Source organism: Struthio camelus, chromosome 2 (genome assembly GCF_040807025.1).
Source record: "Struthio camelus isolate bStrCam1 chromosome 2, bStrCam1.hap1, whole genome shotgun sequence".
Classification (NCBI taxonomy): domain Eukaryota; kingdom Metazoa; phylum Chordata; class Aves; order Struthioniformes; family Struthionidae; genus Struthio; species Struthio camelus.
The window spans coordinates 29,929,462-29,942,323 of record NC_090943.1 but is presented as its reverse complement, the minus strand read 5'-3'; the positions used below and the strand labels follow the sequence as shown (position 1 = coordinate 29,942,323).

Genomic DNA, 12,862 nt, shown 5'->3' with positions numbered 1-12,862 from the left:
TAATTCAGAATATGACTTTTCAGTTAGCAGGATTGGGTTTTTTGGAAGGAAGGAAGAAGGATGAGGACCACATTACATTCTTTCCGTCTCCCAAATGATTTCTGGAGGCCACATACATGGCATCTATCTTAAACAACACACTCAAAATCCTGACCTCTCAAAAACTATTTGGTTTTACTGCTTTAACAACAGTCCTGCTCTTTTGGGTGGCTTGACAGTAATGAAAATCTTCCCAGCCATATTCATAGAGCAAAATTAAAGCAAAAGCCATGCTGTACAGATAGCTATCACATTCTGCTTGCAGCATCTCAGTGTTGCACATGGTTCAAAACTTTCGAAGGGGCACAACACCCTGGACTCCTGAAATATGAGACCAATAAACTTGCCCTTAACGCTCCAGATACCACATCAGAGCACTCTTACGCTACTTTAAGTCACACAGACAGACAAAAAAAATTAACTGTTGATTGTTCTCTGGATGGCAAAGGTAATGGTACACTTGAGGAAAGTCACAAGAACTAGAAAGGACAGAGAAGTTTTGAAGAGCCTCTGAGAACATACTCTTGCATCCCATGTTAAGACTTATCTTCAGAGTCAAGATCAAAAGCACCTAGACATGTTCTCACCAGAAAGACCTTGACTTTGTAATTCATTCCCCGTACAAAAACTCATTCATTTTTAGGTATAGAATGCAAGCAAACATGTCTTATACTGCCAAGAATGTGCTGAAGTCTTAAGAGAAATATAAATCTGGGGAGTGCCCAAGTCACAGGTTGGAGGGGAGGGCTAGGGTGGGAGCGAGAAAGAAGAGAAGGGAAGGACATAGACAGAAACGCTTACACATACCACACCTTCTGAAATGAGAATGCTGAAGGAAAAAAAAAGTTACATAGACTTCCTTAGCTTTTTTTTTGGTTCATCAAATAGAGGTTAGAAAAGAAAGGATTTCTTACTCAAGAGTAGGTGGTGAGAAGGTAAGTGCATAAGATGTGCAGCTGAAAGATATCTGCTTACATTATGCGAGTATGAGTCTGTAGCACTTAGCCTGTAAAAGGTATCATGAGAATAATTTGGTGGGGGGGATGATTCTTTTAAAAAAAAGGAGAGGGCAAATTAGTTTGCTCTTTTGTTTTAAAACAGAACACTGCAAAAAAACCCAAATACTGCAAGATAAATTACCTCAGGAATATAAGGATAATGTGGGGACTAACAATCTTGCAGAGTTTATTGCCCTACATTATTTTAAAACAACTACCACGGCAGTATTTAAATGCTTCACATTTAAAATAGCCTCATATAGGTGAACAATATTTATTAAATATTATCTTATACTCTGAAGTTCTCAATAACTTATAATAATTAGACATCCTTCAGAATGTACCAAACAGTTTTTATTATTTCAACACAAAATAAAATCCTATTTCTTTTACAAGTAAGCATTGTCAACTATAGTCCTTCCTAGGGGGTGGTGAAAGGGGGAAAGTCAGTCCATGCTAGTTAGTTAGATCACTAAGCCAACAGAGGGAATAAAAACAAACCAAAAACATAATCTACAAAACAACTGGGCCTGCAACACACATCTCTGCAACAAAGCAGGCCTTTTTTTTAATTAAATTTCAATGGATAATAGACGTCTAAGCAGCTGTGACTTGTTGAGGACCATATTTTCAGGTGATATTTAATTATTTTTCTTGAAGTCCCCCTCCTTTTTTCTTTTACTATTTTCTTAATACTCTTTAAAAGGTAATGGAACGTAATAGCAAAGATTCAAAAGTACTGAACTTGACTGCTAATACTATTTAAAATGAAAAGCATATTATAATAAAGGATAACTCATTATCTTCACGCAGTACATGTATTTTGCTACCAATAAGATGATTAGAATGGGTATGATGTCTGGAAAGGCATATCAAAACAACAATCTAAAAAAGCAGCTGTCTGCAAAGCCACAAAACACATTAGGGATCTAAATTCATTAGCTGCAGCTTCTGCACATAAACAGAAACATCCTGGATCTGACCAGGAAGCTGCTTCATTCCCACCTCCCCAGCCACGGGCCGTGCTCCAAGCACAGCCGGCACCTTTACCCTGGAAAGGAAAACGGGGGAAACAGGAGCAGAACAGCAGCTTTTCCCCTAACCTGCCACCTGGAACACTCAAGAAGCACAAACCTGAGAGCTGGGCCCCATCGTCTCAAGGCATTCAAGCTCCTGCCTCCCATGGAGAGCCCTCACAGGCAGGCTATAGCCTAATTTGCTTGGGGCACCTTTCTCCCATTTCAAAGTTGGACCTGAGTCATCTAAAAAGGAAAGGTTGCAGAGAGAGAGGTAAAGCAAATCAGAAAAAGTCTGAGCCTGATGTTTAAGAGCTGGGAATGGGCGTGTTCTTTCACACCAGATTGTATATTTTTTTACCTTTAGCCATGTTAAAAATAAACAAATTAAAAAAGACTCCAAAACCCCCCACAGCCTACACAGGCTAGGGAGTACAGACCGGCATCCAACTTTTCTTCCTCCCAGGTCACTGAAGTTTAATGATTAATGCAATATCAGGGAAGCTCCTAAATCTTGAACTGTTGAAGCTGAACCACTGTGCAGCCAATATAAACAGTGGAGGTCCTCCCAACTAGACTATTTCAGTCTTTGATGCTAGAAGACGTGCAACTGACTGTGCTAAGGCTGTGCAGACCTGGATTTGAGGTCTTCCACTTCTCGAATGAATGCCTGAATGAGCAAGAGTACATGCCAAACATATTTCAAGAAGAACATTCTGTCACTTCAACTTTTGGTTTTGAATCAAGTGGACAGACGTGCCTGACGTACAGAGCCTTGTTTCAGACACTTTGGTTCCAGAGCACAGCAAGCATTCAGGCATACTCATGGTCTCTGCTTTTGCTATTGGCTCAGTTTAGACAAATCTGCTCAAAACTCATTTTTGTAAATTGATTTTCAGAGATGTTTAATTCAATTTCTTGGATCACTCCTTCCTATTTTTGCATAGTACAATGAACAAGTTGGAAAGTGCATCTGGTTCTTTCCTGGGTCTCACCTCAGGTTGACAGAACAGTGAAGTAGGCGTAAATTTTTATGAGCTAAGAGTATTTTCAACTGAAGGCCTATCTTGTTTAAATTTAAGCAAAGTCCTTTGCGCCTCTCCTCAAAACAGTGTTGACATAACTTGTGGGTTAGTAAAAGAAAACAGTTCTAGCCAAAGGAAAAAAAAAATCTCCGTTCCAATTCTTTTTCCTAATGAAGAGTGCACTGGTATGTGCGTCTAATGTCCATGTTTTAAAGATAATATTGGCTGCTTTCTGCTACAGTATCTATGCTAACGCTTTTGTAAATCAAATCTTCCTTAGTCCTAGCCTTCCCCCTTAGCAAGATCTTAAGGTGGAATCATTCAGAAGCAATTATTTAGGCAGGTCTCATTAAAAAGAATTAAATGGCAAAAAGCGAGCCATAAAGTCCCATCCTCTCTCTCAAAAACAAGTCAAGTTTCAAAAAAGACAAAAAAAGATAAAAAGCACGGGATTAGTTTTAAGTTGCTCCTCTCCCTTACTCATCCCCAAATAGGAAAACTACGAACTTGAACTGCTGAACAACTGCAGCGGACTGCTGCTCTAGAAGGATCCAGCAGAAAGGAGATTTAGAACGATATGCCATAACAATAAATATATATATACACGTATACATATATATATATACCTCTTTGATTTTTTTTTTGCAAGAAAGGTCTGGAAATTCGGATCATTTTAAGGTAGTTTATCCGTTTTATGTTAAAAAATTAGTATATTGTTTAATGCTGGACACATGCTTAAAGACCTGAGCAATAATAGGGGGACAGTGGGGGGAGAGGAAACCTCACCAAACTAAACAACTGACATATCTCATCAATGACAATTTACTACTACTGACAGCGAGAGCACTCTCTACAAGTTGTACTTGTGTTCTTAAAGACAAAATAAAAATACATTTACACCTAACTCGAGGAGGGTTAGATCTGGCCAAAAGGTTTCAAAAGTCTGTATGTAAATGGAGAGTTCAGTTAATTAAGCATCTGACAGTTCTACCCTGCAGATCACTGCGTAATAAATTTCTGTTTCAACACACCTCTGAAACTAAACAAAAAAAACCTAGGGGAAACGAAGAGGCTGTATGCGTCTGCTGAGCGTGTTCCAACTCCTACATTTATCATAACTGCTGGGAGGGGGTTCAGAAGGAGAAATATTCCTATTGCAACAATATTCCTGACTTAAAACTCACCTAAGCTTTCGAACGATAGTCTGTTAACATTTCTGCCCCGTACTTAATTTGTATACCAAATAACCAAGCACAAACTGAGGAAAAAATATGCAGCAGTAAGGCTGTGATGTACCTCCTGTGACACAGGCCAACTGCAGTCACAGCAAGGTGCGAGCTCATGGTTAAAGGAACGCGAAAACTGCACTGCCCAGGGACAAACTTTTCAAATTGCTTGGGTTGTTATGAGGCAGCCCACTATTTTTAAGAAGGTTTTGCATTCCCCTTTAATTTTTTACTACTGTCTATAAGGACATCTCTTTGACAACGGGAAAAGCAGTAGAAGGATTCACTAAAAGATATAAAAACCGTAAACTGAAGTGACCATGGTCGCAATGGCTACTGTGTAATTTCCTCAGCAAGCCACGGTCAACGTAAGTAATCATTTTTTGCTTTTGATTGACTGAAGAGAAAATATTTTCAGAACTCACTCTACATAGCCCTCATTCGTGGGAGGGAAAAGCAGCATTAAGATCCTGAACATTATTCAGCTCTGTGAGCAGAAATCAGAAAGTACGTTATATTTTTGGCAATCACCAAAGGCATGTTATGGCTGAAGTAGATGAAACAGCACCAAAGTGCAAAACAATTGACTGGATGCATCATCTACATCCTCTACGTTCTCTAGCCCTTACTGAAAGGTTTTAACTAGTATAACAAGAAAGAGCAGCTAAAGCACAAACACCTTCACGTGCAAGGCAACAAGCCATCTTCAATTTTACAAAGAAAAGCCTCACAATTATACTACTATCACATGCGGAGGCTTATGACACAACTGACTCGAAACACTTGTGAAACGCAGAACACAACTTTTGAGTTTCATTATACTACCTCACTAAAAATGAACAAGACCATATCTTTTACACAGAGAAAGTGGTGAAAAAGTGGTGAAGTGGTCTGCAATTTGGCAAAGCATTTTTATTTCTTCCACTGAAAAAAGTACCAAAACATCTATTTGCCAGGGATGGGGAGGGGTGTGTGTAGCAGCTCCACATTGCATTTCATTTGGAGAAAATTAACACTGATTAACATCTGTGTAAGGTTGAATAACTTCAGCCAGACAGACAGTGACTGCATGGGCTCTGATTGGAAAGAATGATGTTCATACTATACTGCAAATTGGTGAAAGAGGGACTTCAACCTAAATTTATCACCTGCCAGGATAGCAACTCAGACTCCTGGAACATATTTTCCATCTCTTGTTTTCCAGTTATTCCTGGCTGTAAGTTCACCTTACACTGGAAAATTAGACTTGGGCTAAAAATATACTATCATATTTTGAACAATTTTCTCTGCATCATAAAACAAAGAGGTTTTTCATTCCTAAAGATTTAATGACCAGCATATTCTGGGAAAAAGTTTACAAGCAACATTTCAAAATCTCTGCTTTTCCACTATGTTCTGCTTTTCTTACTCTGTTTTCCAATAAGCAACCAGTATTTTCCTTTCTTTTTTTTTTAAACAATCCAATTCCAAATTGCTTTAAGAATGCTATGCAGACTAAGGCATTAATAGAGAGTAAGGTAGTACTATATATGGGAGTAAAACTGTGAGAACCCAGGTGTCAAAAGTGATTAGAATACTATAAGCAAAGGTTAAAGAATAAGGTAACAACTACATAGATACACTGTTGCAGAACCATCATCATGTCAAATGAATGCCTTGAATTTTCTTGAGGATAAGTTTTTGGCCAAAAAAAAAAAAAAAAGGATTTTCTTACTTCAACATATTCTACTTCCATCACTTCATTTGCAAGAGTTTTAAAACCAGCAGGATGAAACCTTTCAAGAGCATTTGGAAGATGTGGACATTTAGACAGTGACTACTATGACTTAAGTCAGAAGGGAGTTAACATGAAAAACAGGGATAGAGCTCTAACCAATATTTTCTTAGAGGGCTGGCAGCAAACTGTCAGATGCATATGTGACCTCAAAACAACCTTTTGCCAGATGCCTGTTTAACCTCTTAAAATTACATTAATTTCTAAAAGGACTGGTACGTTTTACCATTTTCCTGTTATGCAACTTAAGAATATGTGCTTAAAAGACAGGTTGAAAAGGGTTGATTTTGCACATAGAAAGTGTATTTTCCCCCATCTTAAAACCTCAAAATAATAACCTCTAATACACCAACACATACTTGAACTTTTTTTTTTTCTCCCCAGAAATATAACTGCTGTAGGATTTAAACACAAAACCTTTAGCCGCTTTCCTTTCTCCTCCTTTGACTTTTAAGTCAGTGTTCAAAACCTGGTAGCTTTCTGAAACAGCTGTGAAGAAAGGGCCAAGATAGTATTTAGCCTAACCAGCAATGTAAATACTACTTCTATCATTAAAAAATACATTATATATCTATATATGTTGCAATCAATAGAAGCCAACACAATGACTCACACTATTCATATCCAGCCATTGCCTGTATGCTAGCATTTCAAGAAGGGTATGTTTGAAAACTTAAAAATAACCAAATACATAGCAGGGAAGCTTCACGAATGTGTTTCAGGGGCTCAAACTTCAGAAGTGAAAAAGAGAAAGAAATGAAAAGTAAGTAGGTCATGTATACTAAAGTGCTAAATATACTGAGATCTGATTTGTGGCTGAGATAACCATTTTTAAAAAAATCAAGAGATATACAAGTAAATGACTGATTGAGCCTTTGTCAACAAAAAATATGCTTTGATAAGGCATTAAAAAGAAAGACAGATCTCCTGTGCTGTGCAGAATCTAGGAAAAAAATTATATCCTTTAAGAAATATACCTACTTATGCAGCAAAACAATGAAGTTCAGTTGTTCTGTAACCCAGTTCCTTTAATCTGCATAAGAGATGCTGACTGAGTTCACTCAACCAAATCACTACTGGCTTTCAGAATACAATCAACACATGCTTTTCAACAGTATTAATATAGCATGAAGCTTGTGCTCCTAATTATTCATGTTTTTGCATTCTGTTTTTTCCCCCTGCTGTAAAATATGCAAATTTACTTCTTTGTGTTATTTAGGTCCCACATGGGCCTCAACAGATCTGTTTGGAAGGAATTACAAGCCAATATCTAGACACATGCTGTCAACATTTCAAGCTTCATTATTTTTATTAGTTTGGAATGCCATTATAGATTTGATATTAGGCTTTAAAATGTTTTTTTATAAATCTGATGAAAACCTACAGTCTAATAAAATGGTGTACCGATAATTACTACTACCCAACTCTGTGTGTGCATGGGTGTGTGTGTGTTTGCATGCGTGAGACTGAGTGAGAGAAAGACAGAGAAAAAGCACTACAGCTACAGAATACAAGAGAAATCACCATCTAGTGGTACTATTGAAAAATGCAGTTTGTTTTTGTGTAAAAACGAGCACCCAGGAGGATTACTTTGACTTCATTACTGAATGAAGGGTAGCCATTACGTCCTGACAACTTAAAAAAAAAAAAAAAAGAAAAGGAAAAAAAAAAGAAAAATCAGTGACGGAGAGGATCGTTTCTTCTGATCTCTTCCTCCTTCCTGTGCAGTCAACTCTGACCGGAAAACTCAATGCCCAAATGAGCTATTAACTCTACTTAAAATATATTAAAAAAAAAAAAAAAAATCAGAAAGCTGCACTTCGAGAAACAGGTCATTTAATACAGTAACTTTTTAGTGTGCATCAGAAGGGTTCACCTACATTGGCATAAGCTGACATTTAAAGTATTCTTTATAAAAACATTATTAAAAGATTCCCTAAATTTTAGATTATTGTAAAGTTAGCATCAAATATTTTTAAACTTAAACAAGAAAATGAAATAGCAGTTTGGTTATTGGAAAACTGGAATGCTGGAAATAAGCACATGAACACTTACTGCTGTATTACAAACATATGTAAAATAAGCCCATTGAGGCAGAAAGTGAAAGGACATTTTAAGACACTATTTTTTCCCCCAGCTGGCACAAAGCCCTAGGCATTTCTTTAATGTAACAGTGTATTTTAAAACACTGTAGCATCCTAGCCTTCCATACTAGTACCACTACAGCTCCTTAAATATTAACGAAAAACTGTGTAGAGATTCACAGGATTCTACTACATATTACTAAAAACTCCTAGAAAACAAACAGCAGCAGCAACACTAAGAGCTGACAAACTTCTTGATGCATTTAATCTTTGAGGTGTGTACATACGGGGGAGAAACCAAAAAGCTATTAAAACCGCACTAATAAACTAGTATAGGCATCACCCTTTGATTTGTAAGGATCAGCATATTCAATTTACTTTTCATAACATACTCTCTCTTGGAGATTTTAAAACTGCAGATTTCTCTCACAAACAGCATTTAAGAAGTTCTTTAAAACATCTGTAGAGACTTTATTAAGATCAATATTACATGTACACTAAAGATCTTACTGTAAAACCAGTTTAGATGAAGGGTGACAATGTGGGTGTCCCTTAATTCAGATAGGCAATTTATCCAACTCCTCTTTCACAGTTTAAAAAAAAAAAAAAAAAAAAAAGATAGTCTATGTAGGGAAAAAAAAAGCATGGGAAAACAGAAATGGGGGGAAAGAGGGCAACAATATACATAATATTGCTCTTTAGAAAAACGGAGTCAAGATTTCCAGGACTGAAGACTGACTTTTGTTGATTAGTTTCTTCTTTACCTCTTCAGTATAGGTGACTCCTGATTTTTTAAGGATGTTATTTTGCAATATAGCTGCAGTTAACAAAGGGAAAAATTCAGTTGGCTGTAAATCCTACTTTTCTCAGCCCCACAATTGGGTGAGGATGCTCCTGCCTACAAATCAGGATGATCCTGTATGAAGGAATTATAATGCTAAATTAACTCGGTAACACATATACTGAACATATGCATATACAGAATATACGAAATATCTCACCGTAGATAAAACCAAAGTTTGCATGCCTTGCAGAGATTAGCTTAAAATAGGAAGTCATACCTGTCCACCAAAATTTGGACATAACAAGAATATCTGCTATTATCATAATTTATCAAACTAGTTGGGTAATCTTTTTGTATCCTCTTAGGTTCCTGACTTTGGCAACATGCAGCAGCAACGAATTCTACAATACACTCTCAAAAAAAAAAAATCTGAATTTTCCACCTTTCATCTAGTACCAGTTCTCTTCTACTTTCTAAACAAAAAAGAAATATTTGCTTTATACTGTATTTCATCTCATTGGATGAAAAATGGCTGTTCCTCCCTCCTTTTCTGGGAAGTTTTATATATTGGTCCAAGTCTGTCCATATTTGTTTTGTAAAACTCCTTCTCTTCAGAGAGCAGCATTAAACATAAGGTACACTTTGGTTAATTCCACAGATCCGGCACTTACTTAGCTACCACAAGTTCTTCTCCTTAATGAGAAGATTTCCAAATATTTCATTTCTTATGTCTATGACTGTTTATATTCTCTTGAGAGGAAACATAATAGGCAAAAATAATGTTTGCTCCAAGAGAGAGAAGCATAACAAATAGCGTCAATTTAAATTTTGTTTACTAGTTTTTATGTCCTTCAAGTAGGGCATAGTAGGGAAAACATAGTAGGGAAAAAGGAGGCTTAGGGAGCAGAAGTATAATTTTATTATAAATTTGGATTATTAAATTCCTACCGACCCTTCTCACCATGGTCACAGCCTCTCTGCTTCACTGAGGCATTCCACTCAGTCATTCCACTCTGAGGGGAATCCTGTGGGTGTCCATTTTTCCTTGGATACTACTTTTGAATCTCCTAAAAATTCCTCATCAAGACTTCCCAAGCCTAGAAAAAACCCTTCAGGTGACAATCAAGTGCTTCCTGTAAGTCAGTAATAATACTCCTTATCATGCGTTGACATGGCTTGCCATCATGGTTTAAAGACAGCTTGGCCTTTAAACACAATTAAAAAATAAACAAAACAGACTGGAACTCAGGCATGGTCAAAGGCGCAGATGAAGAATTACTCAAAGAACAGCACTATCTGTAGATACTAGTGATGGAGAATGTAGCCATCCTGGCACTCCGGGTCCTGAGTGCACCAGGCTCTGCAACCTCCTCTCCCCACTCCAAAGGTTTGACTGCCTGTGCCCAAGGCCAGCGTGATGCGATGTAGCCCTGAGCACTTGGACCATTTGGTGGGCACAGAGCTGCGGGAAGCCTTGTTGGGGACCTCTGCCCCTTGGCTTGGGCCCTTGCTCGTGGTCCCTGTACGGGCTTCGTTGAAGAGATGCCTACGTCTGCTCTTGTACTTCGGTGACTCTGACCTGCTGACTTGACTTTCTGGCCTGATCTTGGACCTGCCCCTTCACTTCGGACTTGTCGGCGATCACTAGACTCTTGAGATCTGATAGGACAGTTGTGTTTCAAATCAAAGTGCTTAGCACTAACCTGTCTTCTACGTGGCTAGCAATAGTAAGAATGGATGGCAGACCGGCATTTATTTCACATGGTAAAAGCCTCAAAATATGATACTTTCCTCAAAAATAGCTACTCCTCAAGATCCCCAACCTAACTGAAAACAAACAATGGCATTCAGAACGTTAACTTTAAAAACAATTTGTAATGATAAGACAAACCTCTGAAACAAATTCACTGCAACTCATTCACCCTTTAAAACCTACTGCACATGTTGAGTATATCCCGTAAGCCTCTCTTCCCTTTCCAGAATAATAATTTTGCCTGTTGCAGAACAAGTACTACTTTTACAACTTCACAAAGAGATGAGACAACAAGCATCTGGAAAACTGGTGAACTCAGTTAGGCATAGAACTCTTTTAAACATTTTTATATCTATTTTATACAGAGGGAATTACTAATTCTCTTTTCTTGCCTCCCACACATGCAGTATTTCCCCCAAACGGGAGGAAATGGTGCAAAATTGTTTTTGTTGCTTCACAAGTTGTCTTTCCAGTTGAAGAACTTCATTCAGAGATTGAAATTACAACTGTATTGATATTCTGCAAACAAAAAAAGATTTTGAATATCACAATATACAACACAGCTTGGAGGGTCACAAAAAAAAAGAATAGCAAATGTAAAAAACTAATCCTCAAGATTTGACATGGTCATAGTTCCAATGGAACTTTCTCCAGAAAGTGCTGAACCTTCTTCCGCACTTTTTCAAAAATCAGATGATACAGAAAGAGATAAAATAATTAAACACTGTTAGGAAAATCACAATTACCTACATGTAATTGGGATACCAAGTACTGACATTACATTACTGTGCAGACTGCTTTGATATCGGTAATGGACATAGGCACTTGATTCTTTCTTGATAAGTCTCTTTAAGACTTCCAGTAAGAGTTACGGCTTGCACTATCAGTGGTGGATGGTGTGAACAAAGCCTTCCAAGGGATTTCTGACAGACAAGCTCTCCTGATCAGTGCAGTGGAAATCAGGAGCAAGTGTCCCATAAGGACACTTTTTTTCTCCTTTCTCCAAGCCAGGGAAGCAACGCACTTCCTCCCTTGTCTGTGGAATATTAGCAAACTAGGCTTTCTATTCTTCTATGCTTTGGATGAAAGACTGGGTTTAGGAACCAACTTAAAACATAAGAAATTAAATTCTCACTCTTTCGAAGACTTTTCACTGCTTAAAGCTGTATTCACACTAATAACCTGGAGATGAAGTTGTAAGGGTGGCTGTCCTATAACTCCTAGGAAGATTTGTTGAAGACAGTTAGTGTTGGTATTCTAGGCTACTTAACAACCAAGTTTAAAAGTTTCAATAGCTGCTATTTGAGTAATAAGAAACAAACTCACAGAATAGTTACATTTTTTGGACTGCCCTTACTCCTAGATAAACAGAGACAAAACTTCTAGGTAAGTATCTACCTGAGTGCTGACTTAGAACTGCCTCTATCTAGCAAGATGGTGATATGCTCCACTGGCAAGGCTGATGGCAATTCTTTTGCCAAGTAACAGTAAGGCAAGATGAAATCACAGTCCATTTTGCAGCAGTCTGCAAAATTTACTGTTTTACTAGCAAAAAAATAAAAACAAATAAGAGAAGGCTTAAGCATAGTTGATATTTCTAAAGTTTACATTTCATAGATTGGTTTAATACACGTTAATATGAACAAAGTTTAAATAATCACTGAGAGCATTTCAAGAAAAAAGAATGAAGCAAAACTGAATTCAGAATTGGGACCACCAAGATTATTTTTGCAGCACATAAGAGACATTTGGTGCAGAACTCTCTGCCCACTGCAGAATTCGAAACTCACAGAATAGTTCTAAAACAGTGACCATATCTTTCTGAGATCAAAGTGTGTGTCCTTTAACTTTTCTACAATGCAAGTGCTGGAGTGATTTAATGTCGTCATCAAAATAAGGGTGAGTAGGCAAAGTGGAGAGGAAGAAAATCTAGTGGAAGACTGTGAAACATGTTAAGACTGTTAGACTTGATAAACGTGACACCACAAAAAATCATGGATGTGAAACTAGTTCTATTTTAACAACTGGTAGATGGTCTGGATGTTTGTTTTAATGCAGAAAAATTGCAATGACGTTAGGCGCTCCTAATAAAGAGTTCCAACAGTCTTTCGTATTATTAGATTTTGATAATCATGACTTAAACATTGAGAACTCTCAAGAAGA

The 12,862-nt window shown here is 37.4% G+C and overlaps 1 protein-coding gene across 1 annotated transcript in view; it reads right to left on the bottom strand.

The window, feature by feature from the left end:
- UMAD1 (UBAP1-MVB12-associated (UMA) domain containing 1) overlaps positions 1–12,862 on the bottom strand; it is an 83,658-nt gene that overhangs the window by 62,548 nt on the left and 8,248 nt on the right. The gene's annotated exons all lie outside the window — the stretch shown is intronic.